Below are 16,989 nucleotides of genomic sequence, written 5' to 3'. Positions count from 1 at the left end.
TCAGAACAACGATTATCACGAAGAATGTTCATTCTTAACAGTTCTTTCTTTGTACAGATGATGCGATGGTTAAGATTGTATTTCAAGTAAGTTTGTAGTTGTAGTAGTGTTTGACATCTTTTGTACATTACCTATAACCGTGGTCACTGAAACAAACCCTTCTATCCATGATACATCTTTGCCAAGAATGTTCTCCCATTTTTCATGTGTTGTTGTGAGGTTTACTGTAGTTTTTCATAATATTTTATAACTTCATCATTTAAAGTAAATCTGTGAGATGTTTTCTTTAATTCATCAATATGTGGTAATGGATGGTTTGCAGGAGAAGAGAATATACATGTATGTTATCCCAGCCCTGGTTTTGGCGACAGTAATTGTACCTGTCAGTGTCAATTGTCTTCCCATTCCCTGACATTTTATTGATGAATTCAAATGATTTTCCTGTGTTATTATCCACTGGTCATGTAAGTCAACTTTAAATGGCAGGAAGTTGACTTCTTTCAGTTTCTGTTTCTGCTGTTTCTCAAACAATGTTAGTTGTTTGTTTTTTTAAAAACTCCGAAGTCACTCATATTAAAACTATATCGACATGTCCAATATTGCCTAGAGAAACCTGTGGTTCAAACTTTGAGCAGATGGCACCAATCAGCCAAATCAGCCAAGTCATGTAAGTGGATGAACAGATCATGACTCTGTTTATAGAAACTGAAAATAGGTTTAACTCACACACCTTTCTGGTTGTGATGCTGGGGATGGTGGTAAGTGTGGGTTCATCTCTGTTACCATGGTGACATCATCTTGTGCCCTGACATTCTGTCATCCACCACCACCCTCTCTGCTGGTGGCTGGAGGGCTTCTCATCCATTGTGTTATAATGATACCCTAGTGACCACACCACTGACCCCACACTGCCCAGGTCAGCACTGGTCACTGGTAATGACCACCACTTTTAATTAAGGACACAGTTAATCATAGCCAGGGCAAGACTGTCTTCTTTCCGCATTTCCTGTGCAGACTAAGATGTCTGGTCCTGGAACAATGTGGAAGAGTGGAGATACTGCTGCTGTATCAGGCATGTCATACAGGGCCTGCTGATGTGTGTGTGGATGGCTCACCTCTACAGACCCCGGTGAGAAGCAAATATACCCAACACAGCCCATGCAAGGCTTTAATAGTGGGCAAGTCTAGATTCCTGCAGTTTCAGGAAATGAAGAGAGTGTCTGGCCTGACCTTTATTATACTTTATTAAGATAATTTACCAACTGTTTTTTCCTGAAAGTTATGTTCATTTCAGAGTGACTTGATCACCATGAAGATGTGATAGCATTACAGGGCAGTTCTCTTCATATCACTTGTTAGCATTACAGGGCAGCTCTCTTCATATCACTTGTTAGCATTACAGGGCAGCTCTCTTCATATCACTTGTTAGCATTACAGGGCAGCTCTCTTCATATCACTTGTTAGCATTACAGGGCAGCTCTCTTCATATCACTTGTTAGCATTACGGGGCAGCTCTCTTCATATCACTTGTTAGCATTACAGGGCAGCTCTCTTAATATCACTTGTGAGCATTACAGGGCAGCTCTCTTAATATCACTTGTTAGCATTACAGGGCAGCTCTCTTAATACTTTTTGTTAGCATTACAGGGCAGCTCTCTTAATATCACTTGTTAGCATTACAGGGCAGCTCTCTTAATATCACTTGTTAGCATTACAGGGCAGCTCTCTTAATATCACTTGTTAGCATTACAGGGCAGCTCTCTTAATATCACTTGTTAGCATTACAGGGCAGCTCTCTTAATATCACTTGTTAGCACTACAGGGCAGCTCTCTTAATATCACTTGTTAGCATTACAGGGTAGCTCTCCTAAAATCACTTGTTAGCATTACAGGGCAGCTCTCGTAATACTTCTCTGCTAACAATGACTATCGTCTATATCTGCAGGGGGCGGTGGGGTAGCCTAGTGGTGAAAGCGTTCGCCCATAACGCCGAAGATCCAGGTTCAATTCCCCACATGGGTACAGTTTATCATTTCTATTGTCGCTGCATGATATTGCTGAAATATTGCTAAAATCGGTGTAAACCTATACTCTTTCACTCACTCACTCCCTGTGTGTGGGGCACGGGTGGCCCAGTCGCCTAAGGTGCCGCAATTCTGAGTTGTGTCCCCTGGGAATGCCAGAAACCTATAATTGTGGGTTCGAATCCTGGTTCACCCCGATTATGTTTCTAGGTTTGTCAGCACCATACCCGTGCTCGTGGGTTTCACCGAAGTGGTAAACGTCTGAGACCTGCATCACTTACGGCTTTCCTCCCACATTAAGCTGACACGCCGTGATATAACTGGAATAATGTTGAAAGCGGCGTTAAACCAAACTCACTCACTCACTCCCTGTGTAGGTTTCCTGGTATGTGAGCCCTAGAGATATAGAGGATGATCAGTTGCAGAAGTAGCGTGTACATGAGGCGGCCTTAACTGTCGCTTGTATGCAAGATGGGTATAATACTCTGAAGTCAGTATACTGCTAGACACTAATTCATACATTTACTGTGACTGGGCCTACTCATGTGCAACCCCAGCAAGTGTGATTAAAGCGTCCTGTGTGATAAATATTGTCATTGTAAATAATGCGAAGGTTTCCCGATCACGGATTGGGCAATATCATCTTTTCTAAGGAAGCATCTTATAGTCTGCAAGCCGTTAAGTTTATATATTAATTCTAACAAAAGTGTAATTACCCTTTAGTCGGACAATGTGTGAAAAATGCCCCGACTTCGCCAGTGGCAATATAGGTTTCGGCGTTATGACTGCCAAGTCTAACCTGTTCACCTCTCTGATTTTCATGTATTTGCACTCATGAATATGGTATCACAATTCAGTGTCAACTGTACAATTATGTCTTGTTATTGGCTAGTTATAACATGTTGACAGACTCACACGGTTGATGGGAAATTAAGGCATATCATTTACAAACGTTACGACAGCACTTGCTCCCTCTGTCCCTGGGCCTGAGTTCATACCTCCAGCTTTGCAAATATGCTAATAGTTTAATTATTGATCATATGAAGTTACTCATGTGGAATGTTGAGAAATATTTCTTGATTTGAAGTCCTCATGCCTCATCATGTAAATAGTTAGCTTGGATTTAGAATTGATTGTCATCAGTTGCTGGGCAGCTTTGACAAACCAACTGTAGCCCACTTGTCTGTGTGATCATTGACGGTGTTCATTGGCCATTAGTATTTATACTTTGGATCAATTTTTTTTGTCAAAGTCAGAAGTTGGAGAAGGGAATAATTGTTTAAAAAAATTCTGACCCTGTTTCTTTTTTAAACTGGATCACAGAATGATTTTACAAATATTACCTGTAGGAGGGGGCAAAAAAAATAAAGAAATATACGAATTTGCCAATTTCTGCGCCATCATCTGCTAAAAGATTCATGTTTTGTTGTTTTTATTCAGAAGATGAAAGTAGTTAATTTTAGCAAAGTCTGTGTATCAAGGACAAGGGACATAACTCTATATTTATCATGCAAGAAAAATTATGCTATGATCTGTCGACTGATCGATTTGGCGAAATAATAATGTCAAATTGACCATCATACGTTTTATGGAGGATTTATAGTGTAATTTCAGAGTAAGTTTGTGTGTATGATGTGTCAGCTGAAAAAAATAAGTGTATAATTGGTTTATTTTATTTTTTTTAAATTTTACAGAAAAATGGGGTTTGTGGTTCCATGATCCTACAAATATAAAAATAAGGGCCTTAAAGTAGTGTACCTTGTCTGGTGACAGTGTGAAGTAAATGGCAGTCCAAATGTCAGCAGGGCGCAGTCAGCAGCAGTTCACCTCTACCAGGCCAGGAGTTGATGTACAAACAATATTCAGTTTTTATCTCTGGTAACCAAGTTTATATGCTGCTTGGGGTTAATTTGGTGGGTTAGGTCACCACTAGGGCTGCAATTTATACAGTATGAGGCGAATACGACTCGTATCACAATATAGGGTAACGAATACGAATACGAATGCTTATTCACGAATACAATAACAAGTCAGCAGCTGATTTATTATTTGTAATATTAAGTGAAGCGATAACAACATAAATTATTTTACATGGTTTGTGAATTATTAATATATTGTACATGTATATACTGCACTTATCCAGGTACTAGTATCTGCTCAAATGTGACAATGAGCAGTGACCACAATACTGTCACAAACTAAATAGTATAAGAGTGTTGTCTTTTGAAGAAATCTATGCATATAATATGTTCTTATGGGTATTTTTATGTAAATGCAAATGCTTTCATATTCATAAATATTCGATTCTAGTGGCCACGAATAACGAATTCAATTCATGAATGGATACTGTTCGATTCACCGAATACGCGAGTGAATCATAACAACCCTAGTCTACACCTAATCAATACTCTTGGGGAGGATTATCTACAGGTTCCTCCTAGCTGGTCTCAGTCACAGTGGTACATCACCCACCCTGGTGACACTGGTGGTACACAGTGGTACATTGCCCACCCTGATGACACTGGTGGTACACAGTGGTACATCGCCCACCCTGGTGACACTGGTGGTACACAGTGGTACATCGCCCACCCTGGTGACACTGGTGGTACACAGTGGTACATCGCCCACCCTGGTGACACTGGTGGTACACAGTGGTACATCACCCACCCTGGTGACACTGGTGGTACACAGTGGTACATCGCCCACCCTGGTGACACTGGTGGATCACAGTGGTACATTGCCCACCCTGGTGACACTGGTGGTACACAGTGGTACATCACCCACCCTGGTGACACTGGTGGTACACAGTGGTACATCGCCCAACCTGGTGACACTGGTGGTACACAGTGGTACATCACCCACCCTGGTGACACTGGTGGTACACAGTAGTACATTGCCCACCCTGGTGACACTGGTGGTACACAGTGGTACATTGCCCACCCTGGTGACACTGGTGGTACACAGTGGTACATTGCCCAACCTGGTGACACTGGTGGTACACAGTAGTACATCACCCACCCTGGTGACACTGGTGGTACACAGTGGTACATTGCCCACCCTGGTGACACTGGTGGTACACAGTGGTACATTGCCCACCCTGGTGACACTGGTGGTACACAGTGGTACATCGCCCACCCTGGTGACACTGGTGGTACACAGTGGTACATTGCCCACCCTGGTGACACTGGTGGATCACAGTGGTACATTGCCCACCCTGGTGACACTGCAGGTACACAGTGATACATTGCCCACCCTGGTGACACTGGTGGTACACAGTGGTACATCGCCCACCCTGGTGACAGTGGTGGTACACAGTGGTACATTGCCCAGCCTGGTGACACTGGTGGTACACAGTGGTACATCGCCCACCCTGGTGACACTGCAGGTACACAGTGGTACATCACCCACCCTGGTGACACTGGTGGTACACAGTGGTACATCACCCACCCTGGTGACACTGGTGGTACACAGTGGTACATCACCCACCCTGGTGACACTGGTGGTACACAGTGGTACATTGCCCACCCTGGTGACACTGGTGGATCACAGTGGTACATTGCCCACCCTGGTGACACTGGTGGTACACAGTGGTACATTGCCCACCCTGGTGACACTGGTGGATCACAGTGGTACATTGCCCACCCTGGTGACACTGGTGGTACACAGTGGTACATCACCCACCCTGGTGACACTGGTGGTACACAGTGGTACATCGCCCAACCTGGTGACACTGGTGGTACACAGTGGTACATCACCCACCCTGGTGACACTGGTGGTACACAGTAGTACATTGCCCACCCTGGTGACACTGGTGGTACACAGTGGTACATTGCCCACCCTGGTGACACTGGTGGTACACAGTGGTACATTGCCCAACCTGGTGACACTGGTGGTACAAAGTAGTACATCACCCACCCTGGTGACACTGGTGGTACACAGTGGTACATTGCCCACCCTGGTGACACTGGTGGTACACAGTGGTACATTGCCCACCCTGGTGACACTGGTGGTACACAGTGGTACATCGCCCACCCTGGTGACACTGGTGGTACACAGTGGTACATTGCCCACCCTGGTGACACTGGTGGATCACAGTGGTACATTGCCCACCCTGGTGACACTGCAGGTACACAGTGATACATTGCCCACCCTGGTGACACTGGTGGTACACAGTGGTACATCGCCCACCCTGGTGACAGTGGTGGTACACAGTGGTACATTGCCCAGCCTGGTGACACTGGTGGTACACAGTGGTACATCGCCCACCCTGGTGACACTGCAGGTACACAGTGGTACATCACCCACCCTGGTGACACTGGTGGTACACAGTGGTACATCACCCACCCTGGTGACACTGGTGGTACACAGTGGTACATCACCCACCCTGGTGACACTGGTGGTACACAGTGGTACATTGCCCACCCTGGTGACACTGGTGGATCACAGTGGTACATTGCCCACCCTGGTGACACTGGTGGTACACAGTGGTACATTGCCCACCCTGGTGACACTGGTGGATCACAGTGGTACATAGCTCACCCTGGTGACACTGGTGGATCACAGTGGTACATTGCCCAACCTGGTGACACTGGTGGTACACAGTGGTACATCGCCCAGCCTGGTGACACTGGTGGTACACAGTGGTACATTGCCCACCCTGGTGACACTGGTGGTACACAGTGGTACATAGCTCACCCTGGTGACACTGGTGGATCACAGTGGTACATCGCCCACCCTGGTGACACTGGTGGTACACAGTCGTACATCGCCCAGCCTGGTGACACTGGTAGTACATTGCCCAGCCTGGTGACACTGGCGGTACACAGTGGTACATCGCCCACCCTGGTGACACTGGTGGTACACAGTGGTACATCGCCCACCCTGGTGACACTGGTGGTACACAGTGGTACATTGCCCACCTTGGTGACACTGGTGGATCACAGTGGTACATTGCCCACCCTGGTGACACTGGTGGATCACAGTGGTACATTGCCCACCCTGGTGACACTGGTGGTACACAGTGGTACATTTCCCACCCTGGTGACACTGGTGGATCACAGTGGTACATAGCTCACCCTGGTGGGACTGGTGGTACATCGCCCACCCTGGTGACACTGGTGGATCACAGTGGTACATAGCTCACCCTAGTGGCCTTGGTGGTACATCGCCCACCCTGGTGACACTGGTGGATCACAGTGGTACATAGCTCACCCTGGTGGCACTGGTGGTACATCGCCCACCCTGGTGACCCTGGTGGTACACAGTGGTACATCGCTCACCCTGAGGACATTGGTGGATCACAGTGGTACATCGCTCACCCTGGTGACACTGGTGGTACACAGTGGTACATTGCCCTCCCTGGTGACACTGGTGGTACACAGTAGTACATTGCCCACCCTGGTGACCCTGGTGGTACACAGTGGTACATCGCTCACCCTGAGGACATTGGTTGATCACAGTGGTACATTGCTCACCCTGGTGACACTGGTGGTACACAGTGGTACATCACCCACCCTGAGGACACTGCTGATTGTTACTAAGATTTGAGTCTTTGAATCAAGATGATCATGATCCTTAGTTTATCAGCAGCATGATCCTGACTTTCAATCCATGGTTAGTTCTACAATCAGTGTCACTCTGTCCTCCCACATCGGAGCTGTCAGCTCCCAGATACAGCCTGTGTTGTGGATTGCCACTGGCCACTGCTAATTGTAGTGTGTGAAGGATTGGCATTATTGCTGCCGAGATTGTAACAACAGATGGAGGTTGTGAAGGGTTGACATTATTGCTGCCGAGATTGTAACATCAGATGGAGGTTGTGAAGGATTGGCATTATTGCTGCCGAGATTGTAACATCAGATGGAGGTTGTGAAGGATTGGCATTATTGCTGCCGAGATTGTAACATCAGATGGAGGTTGTGAAGGATTGGCATTATTGCTGCCGAGATTGTAACATCAGATGGAGGTTGTGAAGGATTGGCATTATTGCTGCCGAGATTGTAACATCAGATGGAGGTTGTGAAGGGTTGACATTATTGCTGCCGAGATTGTAACATCAGATGGAGGTTGTGGAGGATTGGCATTATTGCTGCCGGAATTGTAACATCAGATGGAGGTTGTGAAGGATTGGCATTATTGCTGCCGAGATTGTAACATCAGATGGAGATTGTGAAGGGTTGACATTATTGCTGCCGAGATTGTAACATCAGATGGAGGTTGTGAAGGGTTGACATTATTGCTGCCGAGATTGTAACATCAGATGGAGGTTGTGAAGGGTTGACATTATTGCTGCCGAGATTGTAACATCAGATGGAGGTTGTGAAGGGTTGACATTATTGCTGCCGAGATTGTAACAACAGATGGAGGTTGTGAAGGGTTGACATTATTGCTGCCGAGATTGTAACAAGTTCAACAGATGGAGGTTGTGAAGGATTGGCATTATTGCTGCCGAGATTGTAACATCAGATGGAGGTTGTGAAGGGTTGACATTATTGCTGCCGAGATTGTAACATCAGATGGAGGTTGTGAAGGGTTGACATTATTGCTGCCGAGATTGTAACATCAGATGGAGGTTGTGAAGGGTTGACATTATTGCTGCCGAGATTGTAACAACAGATGGAGGTTGTGAAGGGTTGACATTATTGCTGCCGAGATTGTAACATCAGATGGAGGTTGTGAAGGATTGGCATTATTGCTGCCGAGATTGTAACAACAGATGGAGGTTGTGAAGGGTTGACATTATTGCTGCCGAGATTGTAACATCAGATGGAGGTTGTGAAGGGTTGACATTATTGCTGCCGAGATTGTAACATCAGATGGAGGTTGTGAAGGGTTGACATTATTGCTGCCGAGATTGTAACATCAGATGGAGGTTGTGAAGGATTGGCATTATTGCTGCCGAGATTGTAACAACAGATGGAGGTTGTGAAGGGTTGACATTATTGCTGCCGAGATTGTAACATCAGATGGAGGTTGTGAAGGGTTGACATTATTGCTGCCGAGATTGTAACATCAGATGGAGGCTGTGAAGGGTTGACATTATTGCTGCCGTGATTGTAACATCAGAAGGAGGTTGTGAAGGGTACACATTATTGCTGCCGAGATTGTAACATCAGATGGAGGTTGTGAAGGGTTGACATTATTGCTGCCGAGATTGTAACATCAGATGGAGGTTGTGAAGGATTGGCATTATTGCTGCCGAGATTGTAACAACAGATGGAGGTTGTGAAGGGTTGACATTATTGCTGCCGAGATTGTAACATCAGATGGAGGTTGTGAAGGGTTGACATTATTGTTGCCGAGATTGTAACATCAGATGGAGGTTGTGAAGGGTTGACATTATTGCTGCCGAGATTGTAACATCAGATGGAGGTTGTGAAGGATTGGCATTATTGCTGCCGAGATTGTAACAACAGATAGAGGTTGTGAAGGGTTGACATTATTGCTGCCGAGATTGTAACATCAGATGGAGGTTGTGAAGGGTTGACATTATTGCTGCCGAGATTGTAACATCAGATGGAGGTTGTGAAGGGTTGACATTATTGCTGCCGTGATTGTAACATCAGAAGGAGGTTGTGAAGGGTACACATTATTGCTGCCGAGATTGTAACAACAGATGGAGGTTGTGAAGGGTTGACATTATTGCTGCTGAGATTCTAACAACAGATGGAGGTTGTGAAGGGTTGATATTATTGCTGCTGAGATTCTAACAACAGATGGAGGTTGTGAAGGGTTGACATTACTGCTGCCGAGATTGTAACAACAGATGGAGGTTGTGAAGGGTTGACATTATTGCTGCTGAGATTGTAACAACAGATGGGGGTTGTTTGTTGAAAACAATCTCTAATTGTTGTAATAATGAAAAAAGACAATTTGCTGCAAACACCACTCTGATCACAAGGGGGAATAAACTGGTGTATATAATAGGAGGAACAAGTCTCTTTCAAGAATGTGGTGGCGCCAGTTTTACTATCATAGTAGGATCTCCCTAGACATATTACACGCACTTCAACACAGAGCTTATTGTGTAATTGTGTGAGCTGTTGTCATCTCAACTCCCCAGGGAACATACTTCATGCCATGCATGACATCATACCGCCTCATCAAGTAGACACTTTGTTTTTGTGTAGGCTGCACTCCGGGGGAGACAGTGTGTAAGCTCAAACAGTCAAACACGGTTAATCTGGATTCAGGAGTACTTGTAAGGCTTAAAGAACATAACATTGCTTTTGGTTTTCGGGTTCACATCATGCCTGATTGTTGTTGGCCCAAGCTGCGATGAAGTTTTCTTTGTCACAACTCCGTCTATTTGAACACTTTGCCACCAACGTAAACACTGGTTGCTGAACATTCTGCATCCCATCCTTACACATTCACATATGTGGCAACACCAAGGTGTTGCACTGCTCACTGGAGAGATGTGCAGGCTTGGGTCGGGTGTGGTCACGGGAGGAATGCAGGGTTTGTCAACACACAGTTTGAAATAAAGGGGTCCAGGTGTCCTTAAGTTTGCTACTGTAGTATGTGATTCCATAGCCTCCTGAACCTCCACCCCTCAGTGACATACAACTTAGTTCTGAACACTGTACAATAATTAGCTGCAATCCAAGACAGAGACAACTAGTTGTAGGTGCAATGACATTTTGTACAACCTGATTACTGCTGTTAGACATCAATGAGCCTGAATTTACATAAAGGAGACGGAAGAGCAGGATGTTCCTGAGACTACATGCAGTCGCTCAGCAGATGACTGATCACGCCTGCAGAATCCATTCCCACAGAACAATCAACAGTCACAACTTCATTTCCTTAGGTGAAAAAGAAAAAAAAGTCTATGATATATGTGGTGTTTTGCAAGTTGTTATGACTGTCTGTGGGTGACAAGGCGGTGACAGGCCTTGTACTGACCGATAATGAAACAAGCACTGCCTGGTCCACACACTGACAGCTGGCTTCTGGTAGTCGGTGACAACAGCGCCATATACCCAGCTTCCACCTGCCAGTCCAGTCAAGGCTCCAGGCTTGTAACAAACAACCAATCATGTCATTGTCACACTGTGTGTTAAATATTTAAAAGCCCTGATGTTAAATTCCTTGAAGTTGCTGTCAGATTGACATGTTTACATTGCGAAAACACTGGCATTGATTTGTGTTGGGTACTTTTTGTGTGACTTGTATTGTTTGCCCTCTGCATGGTGCCTCTTCACCGAGGGGTGATTCAACGCACGTTCTGGCGACAGTTGGGTCCGCTGATTGCAACACACCAAAAACTTTACTGTAGTGGAGGTAGTGCTTTTTACTGGAATCACCATACTCCAGCACATTTCACTGGCAGGCTGTATCAGCAATGGCTAACTGAAAATCACTTTTGAGGTTAACGTTTAATTACACTAGGTTCAGGAATGATTAGTTGCATTTTGGTTTGAGGTTGTTTGGGGAGTTTCCTGATGAGGTGGTGAGGTGCCCACTGGATCATGCTGCTGTCAGAATGGGTCTTTACGAGCCTTGTCTGGATATGCTGACAATGACTAGGGTTGAATTGTTTGATGGGCATTACTTACAGTCCGTTTGACTCCAAATGAGAACGATGAATTGCAAAATAACTCGAAATCCAGAAAAGTGTATGAAACATCAATACGGTACTTGACCATGAATACCCTGTACCCAACAAAATCTGAATTTTGTTTATTTTAAGACCCATGACGGATGAAGTTCTTTAAGAAACTATCATGTAATTTTGTATAAAATGTGTATATGACACGTAGGGGGGACAAACCGTGGAAGGGACAGTAGGGTTTGGTGATTATTGCTTAATCAGTTCATAGTAGGCGGATGGGATGAAATAGCCTTGATCTCTGTTGATTGATGGCTTGTGGCAGTGAATGTGGACTGCTTCTGTTAGTTTTAGTGAAGTCATGGAGGTTCTTGCAGAGGATTTGGACGTTGTCCCAGTTGCTGATATGGTCCGAGGTGGCTGATTTTCTGTCTGATTTGATGGTGGAGGTTTTGTGCTCTTTGATTCTGGTGTTGATGGGTCTGGATATTTCACCTACATAGGATTGTCCAACGTTGCAGTCAATTTAATAAACCTCTACTGTTAATCCTACTAACTATATTCTGTTCAATGTTCCTCATTCAGTCTTGCTTGACAACGGTATAAGAATCTATACCGAAATGTTGCCTTTACAGTATTAAAGAAGTTGTTATCCATAAATTGTGTCTACTTTGTCAATGACTAGGGTTACCTGGCTCGCTGCTGGCTGAGACTTTGACAGGAAAATAGGAAACATTTCACTATTTATCAGCACTAATGAAACTGAAAGAATGGACAAGATATTATAATCCTAGTATTTGACAAGGAGGACCCTACTGCTTCACATGTTGCACATGTCAAGTGTCATGTTAGTTTTAGAAGTGTTATTGTAACCACTGTAACATATCACATGTAGACACATGTTGAAGGGGCTTTGTAATTGATTGCTGTTTAATTATGCCCTTTGTTGTTAAAAGATGCACTCTGTTGTTTAAGGATGCACTGTTGTTTAAGGATGCACTCTGTTGTTTAAGGATACACTCTGTTGTTTAAGGATGCACTCTGTTGTTTAAGGATACACTCTGTTGTTTAAGGATACACTCTGTTGTTTAAGGATGCACTTTGTTGTTTAAAGATACACTTTGTTGTTTAAGGATACACTTTGTTGTTTAAGGATACACTTTGTTGTTTAAGGATGCACTTTGTTGTTTAAGGATGCACTTTGTTGTTTAAGGATACACTTTGTTGTTTAAAGATACACTTTGTTGTTTAAGGATGAACTTAATTGTTTAAGGATACACTCTGTTGTTTAAGGATACACTTTGTTGTTTAAAGATACACTTTGTTGTTTAAGGATGCACTTTGTTGTTTAAGGATACACTTTGTTGTTTAAGGATACATTTTGTTGTTTAAGGATACACTTTGTTGTTTAAGGATACACTTTGTTGTTTAAGGATGCACTTTGTCGTTTAAGGATACACTCTGTTGTTTAAGGATGCACTCTGTTGTTTAAGGATACACTCTGCAGTATTCACGCTATTATGACAGAGGCTTGTAAATTTGTTAGTTATATCACAGCATAGAACTAGTCACTTGTTTCATAAAATTAGTATTACACAAGAGCTCGTTTAGTATTCGATATATGTAGGATGAAATGGAAAACTGTGCCCACGTCATGACACCTTATCAATGCAAGTGTTGTTAGTTCTACATACACAGTGATTCCTGTTGTTACTTAACACACTGGGGGTATGTCGTGTCAGGCTGGTGTGAGAGGCTGCAGTACCACATCACATGTCACTCATGCTGGTGATGAAGGCTGACTTCCTTCCTGCTTCACTGATGGCATGTAGTCCATGTTAACCCTTGCGCTATCATGGTACATCACACAACAGTCCTCAAGGTTAAGAGAGATTTCAAGGAAATAGTTTTCAAGAAATAGAGATTTCAAGAACTAAAGTTTTCAAGGAAATAGTAAGTTTACAAGGATATAGAGCGTCCTAGGATATGGTGTTTTCAGTGGTAAGTGTTACAGTCCTTGGTGTGTGATTGGTGAACATTGTTATAATAATGTCAGGCCATGATCCCACCTTGTCCAGGGGAGTACAAGCTTCTTGTGTAGTCTCCCCACCCTGTGTAGGGAAGTACAACCTTCATGTGTAGTCTCCCCACCCTGTGTAGGGGAGTACAACCCTTCATGTGTAGTCTCCCCACCCTGTGTAGGGAAGTACAACCCTTCATGTGTAGTCTCCCCACCCTGTGTAGGGAAGGACAACCCTTCATGTGTAGTCTCCCCACCCTGTGTAGGGAAGTACAACCCTTCATGTGCAGTCTCCCCACTCTGTGTAGGGAAGGACAACCCTTCATGTGTAGTCTCCCCACCCTGTGTAGGGGAGTACAACCCTTCATGTGTAGTCTCCCCACCCTGTGTAGGGAAGTACAACCCTTCATGTGTAGTCTCCCCACTCTGTGTAGGGGAGTACAACCCTTCATGTGTAGTCTCCCCACCCTGTGTAGGGAAGTACAACCCTTCATGTGTAGTCTCCCCACCCTGGGTAGGGAAGTACAACCCTTCATGTGTAGTTTCCCCACCCTGCGTAGGGGAGTACAACCCTTCATGTGTAGTCTCTCCAACCTGTGTAGGGAAGGAGAACCCTTCATGTGTAGTCTCCCCACTCTGTGTAGGGGAGTACAACCCTTCATGTGTAGTCTCCCCACCCTGTGTAGGGAAGTACAACCCTTCATGTGTAGTCTCCCCACCCTGGGTAGGGAAGTACAACCCTTCATGTGTAGTTTCCCCACCCTGCGTAGGGGAGTACAACCCTTCATGTGTAGTCTCCCCACCCTGTGTAGGGAAGTACAACCCTTCATGTGTAGTCTCCCCACCCTGGGTAGGGAAGTACAACCCTTCATGTGTAGTTTCCCCACCCTGCGTAGGGGAGTACAACCCTTCATGTGTAGTCTCTCCAACCTGTGTAGGGAAGGAGAACCCTTCATGTGTAGTCTCCCCACCCTGTGTAGGGAAGGACAACCCTTCATGTGCAGTCTCCCCACCCTGTGTAGGGAAGTACAACCTTCATGTGTAGTCTCCCCACCCTGTGTAGGGGAGTACAACCCTTCATGTGTAGTCTCCCCACCCTGTGTAGGGGAGTACAACCCTTCATGTGTAGTCTCCCCACCCTGTGTAGGGGAGTACAACCTTCATGTGTAGTCTCCCCACCCTGTGTAGGGGAGTACAACCTTCATGTGTAGTCTCCCCACCCTGTGTAGGGGAGTACAACCCTTCATGTGTAGTCTCTCCACCCTGTGTAGGGAAGGACAACCCTTCATGTGTAGTCTCCCCACCCTGTGTAGGGAAGGACAACCCTTCATGTGCAGTCTCCCCACCCTGTGTAGGGAAGTACAACCTTCATGTGTAGTCTCCCCACCCTGTGTAGGGGAGTACAACCCTTCATGTGTAGTCTCCCCACCCTGTGTAGGGGAGTACAACCCTTCATGTGTAGTCTCCCCACCCTGTGTAGGGGAGTACAACCTTCATGTGTAGTCTCCCCACCCTGTGTAGGGGAGTACAACCTTCATGTGTAGTCTCCCCACCCTGTGTAGGGGAGTACAACCTTCATGTGTAGTCTCCCCACCCTGTGTAGGGGAGTACAACCTTCATGTGTAGTCTCCCCACCCTGTGTAGGGAAGTACAACCTTCATGTGTAGTCTCCCCACCCTGTGTAGGGGAGTACAACCTTCATGTGTAGTCTCCCCACTCTGTGTAGGGAAGTACAACCCTTCATGTGTAGTCTCCCCACCCTGTGTAGGGGAGTACAACCTTCATGTGAAGTCTCCCCACTCTGTGTAGGGAAGTACAACCTTCATGTGAAGTCTCTCCACCCTGTGTAGGGAAGTACAACCTTCATGTGAAGTCTCTCCACCCTGTGTAGGGAAGATAGATAGATCTTCTTTATTTCCTCCATTTCATGAAGAGTACAAGGTATACAGTGAAAGGACAACATCTATAGTATAAATGTGCACACACACATACATATATATATTACATATATGTCAGAAGTAGTTCATAAAAAATATTATACATATGTATCGTATTGATTATTTGTGTTATTAGATGGACAATTAGCATGTGTTATTTACAAATGTACACTTGTTTACAATACATACATTGTTTAGTATAAGCAGCTTCGGATGACTTCATCCCACTTTTTTACTGCACCACCAATATTTATCATGCTCTCTGCCCATACATTGTAGTCTAATTCTACTTCAAGTTGTTCAGGTAAACCGCCAAGCAAAAAAGTCAGAAAGGTGTCATCGTCTGCCCAGATTCTCACAAATATTTTAACATCAAGCAAATCAATGATTTTATCAAATATGATATTTCTTTCTTCTAAATTCTTTTGACATGACATGAAAACGTGTTTCACTATATCATTCGCAACTGTTCCACAAATACATTCCTTTGATTCTATTGGCATTGAACCTAAGCGAACTAGTCTAGCTAAGGAAGTAAAATATTCTGGTCTATCGAGAGCAAGTTTCCATAATCTATGTTCTCTTCCAGATTGTATTGTTAGATATCTTGACAGAGATAATCTGCTCAGAAACGCATTGTTTAGTAATTGTTTTTCGTGTAGGTGAATCTTTTCTTTCACCAGTTTTGACCATAATCGTTTCTTGATGAAATTTGAACACATTATATAATCATTAACCTCGTCAGATAAATTATATTTGGAGACAAGATGTAGCATGCTAAAGATGGGTGATTTCGTGTCCCACTTGTTCTTATTAACTAGTGTTGTTTTATATCTAAACTGTCCAAATCGGGCTAGAAACATTTGTTTGAAAATATACATTAGGTTTGAATTACATAGCTTACCAAGGAGCAAAAGCTTTTGTTGATCAATGTATCCTTGTACTGATATAACACCAATTGTGTCCCTCTCTATTTCTTTAGGCATACGCTTATTAAAACCCTGGATTTTCTTACAGAAATAGCGTTGAGTGATTTCTAGCATTTCATGTTCCTTTAATGATAGTTTTCCCCACACATTACATCCATATAAGCCACAGGGTAATATCACTCGTTGCCAGATGCGCACGGCGGCTATAGGATTAAGTCCACCAAAGTACAGGCCAGAATCATGGTTTACATTTATCAATTTTCTCAGTTTTTCACATGCTAACCTCGTTCTTTCTACCGAAGTTTTAGCAGTACTTATGTACACTCCCGCATAGACAATTGCCTTTTGAACAGGTAATTTTATCTTACCAATGTAAAGATGTTCAGGCGACACTATTTTTTTACTACATCCAAAAGTTAGGACAGCACTTTTGAACACATTGTATTTTAACTGCCACTTGTTACCATAATTTTCTGCAACGTTTAGGAGCATTTGAAGACCTGTTGTGTTACAGCTGATCAAGGTC

At 44.3% G+C, this 16,989-nt stretch overlaps 1 protein-coding gene across 9 annotated transcripts in view; it reads left to right on the top strand.

Moving 5' to 3' along the window:
• Window positions 1–16,989, top strand: part of LOC124116684 (sodium-dependent proline transporter-like) — a 105,778-nt gene that overhangs the window by 45,147 nt on the left and 43,642 nt on the right. Inside the window, exon 1 of one of the 9 annotated variants that reach the window (XM_048395139.1) lies at window positions 13,388–13,530. The exons of 7 other annotated variants lie outside the window; for them this stretch is intronic. The gene's annotated coding sequence lies outside the window, so the exon portion shown is untranslated. Of the gene's footprint in view, window positions 1–13,387; window positions 13,579–16,989 lie in introns of those variants that run through there. One more of the 9 variants, XM_048395140.1, reaches the window with a different exon arrangement.

Source organism: Haliotis rufescens, unplaced genomic scaffold (assembly GCF_023055435.1).
Source record: "Haliotis rufescens isolate VD_foot unplaced genomic scaffold, xgHalRufe1.0.p SCAF_14, whole genome shotgun sequence".
In the NCBI taxonomy this organism is placed as follows: domain Eukaryota; kingdom Metazoa; phylum Mollusca; class Gastropoda; order Lepetellida; family Haliotidae; genus Haliotis; species Haliotis rufescens.
Note: the sequence above shows the minus strand (reverse complement) of the source record. Positions and strands in the feature narration are given on the sequence as shown.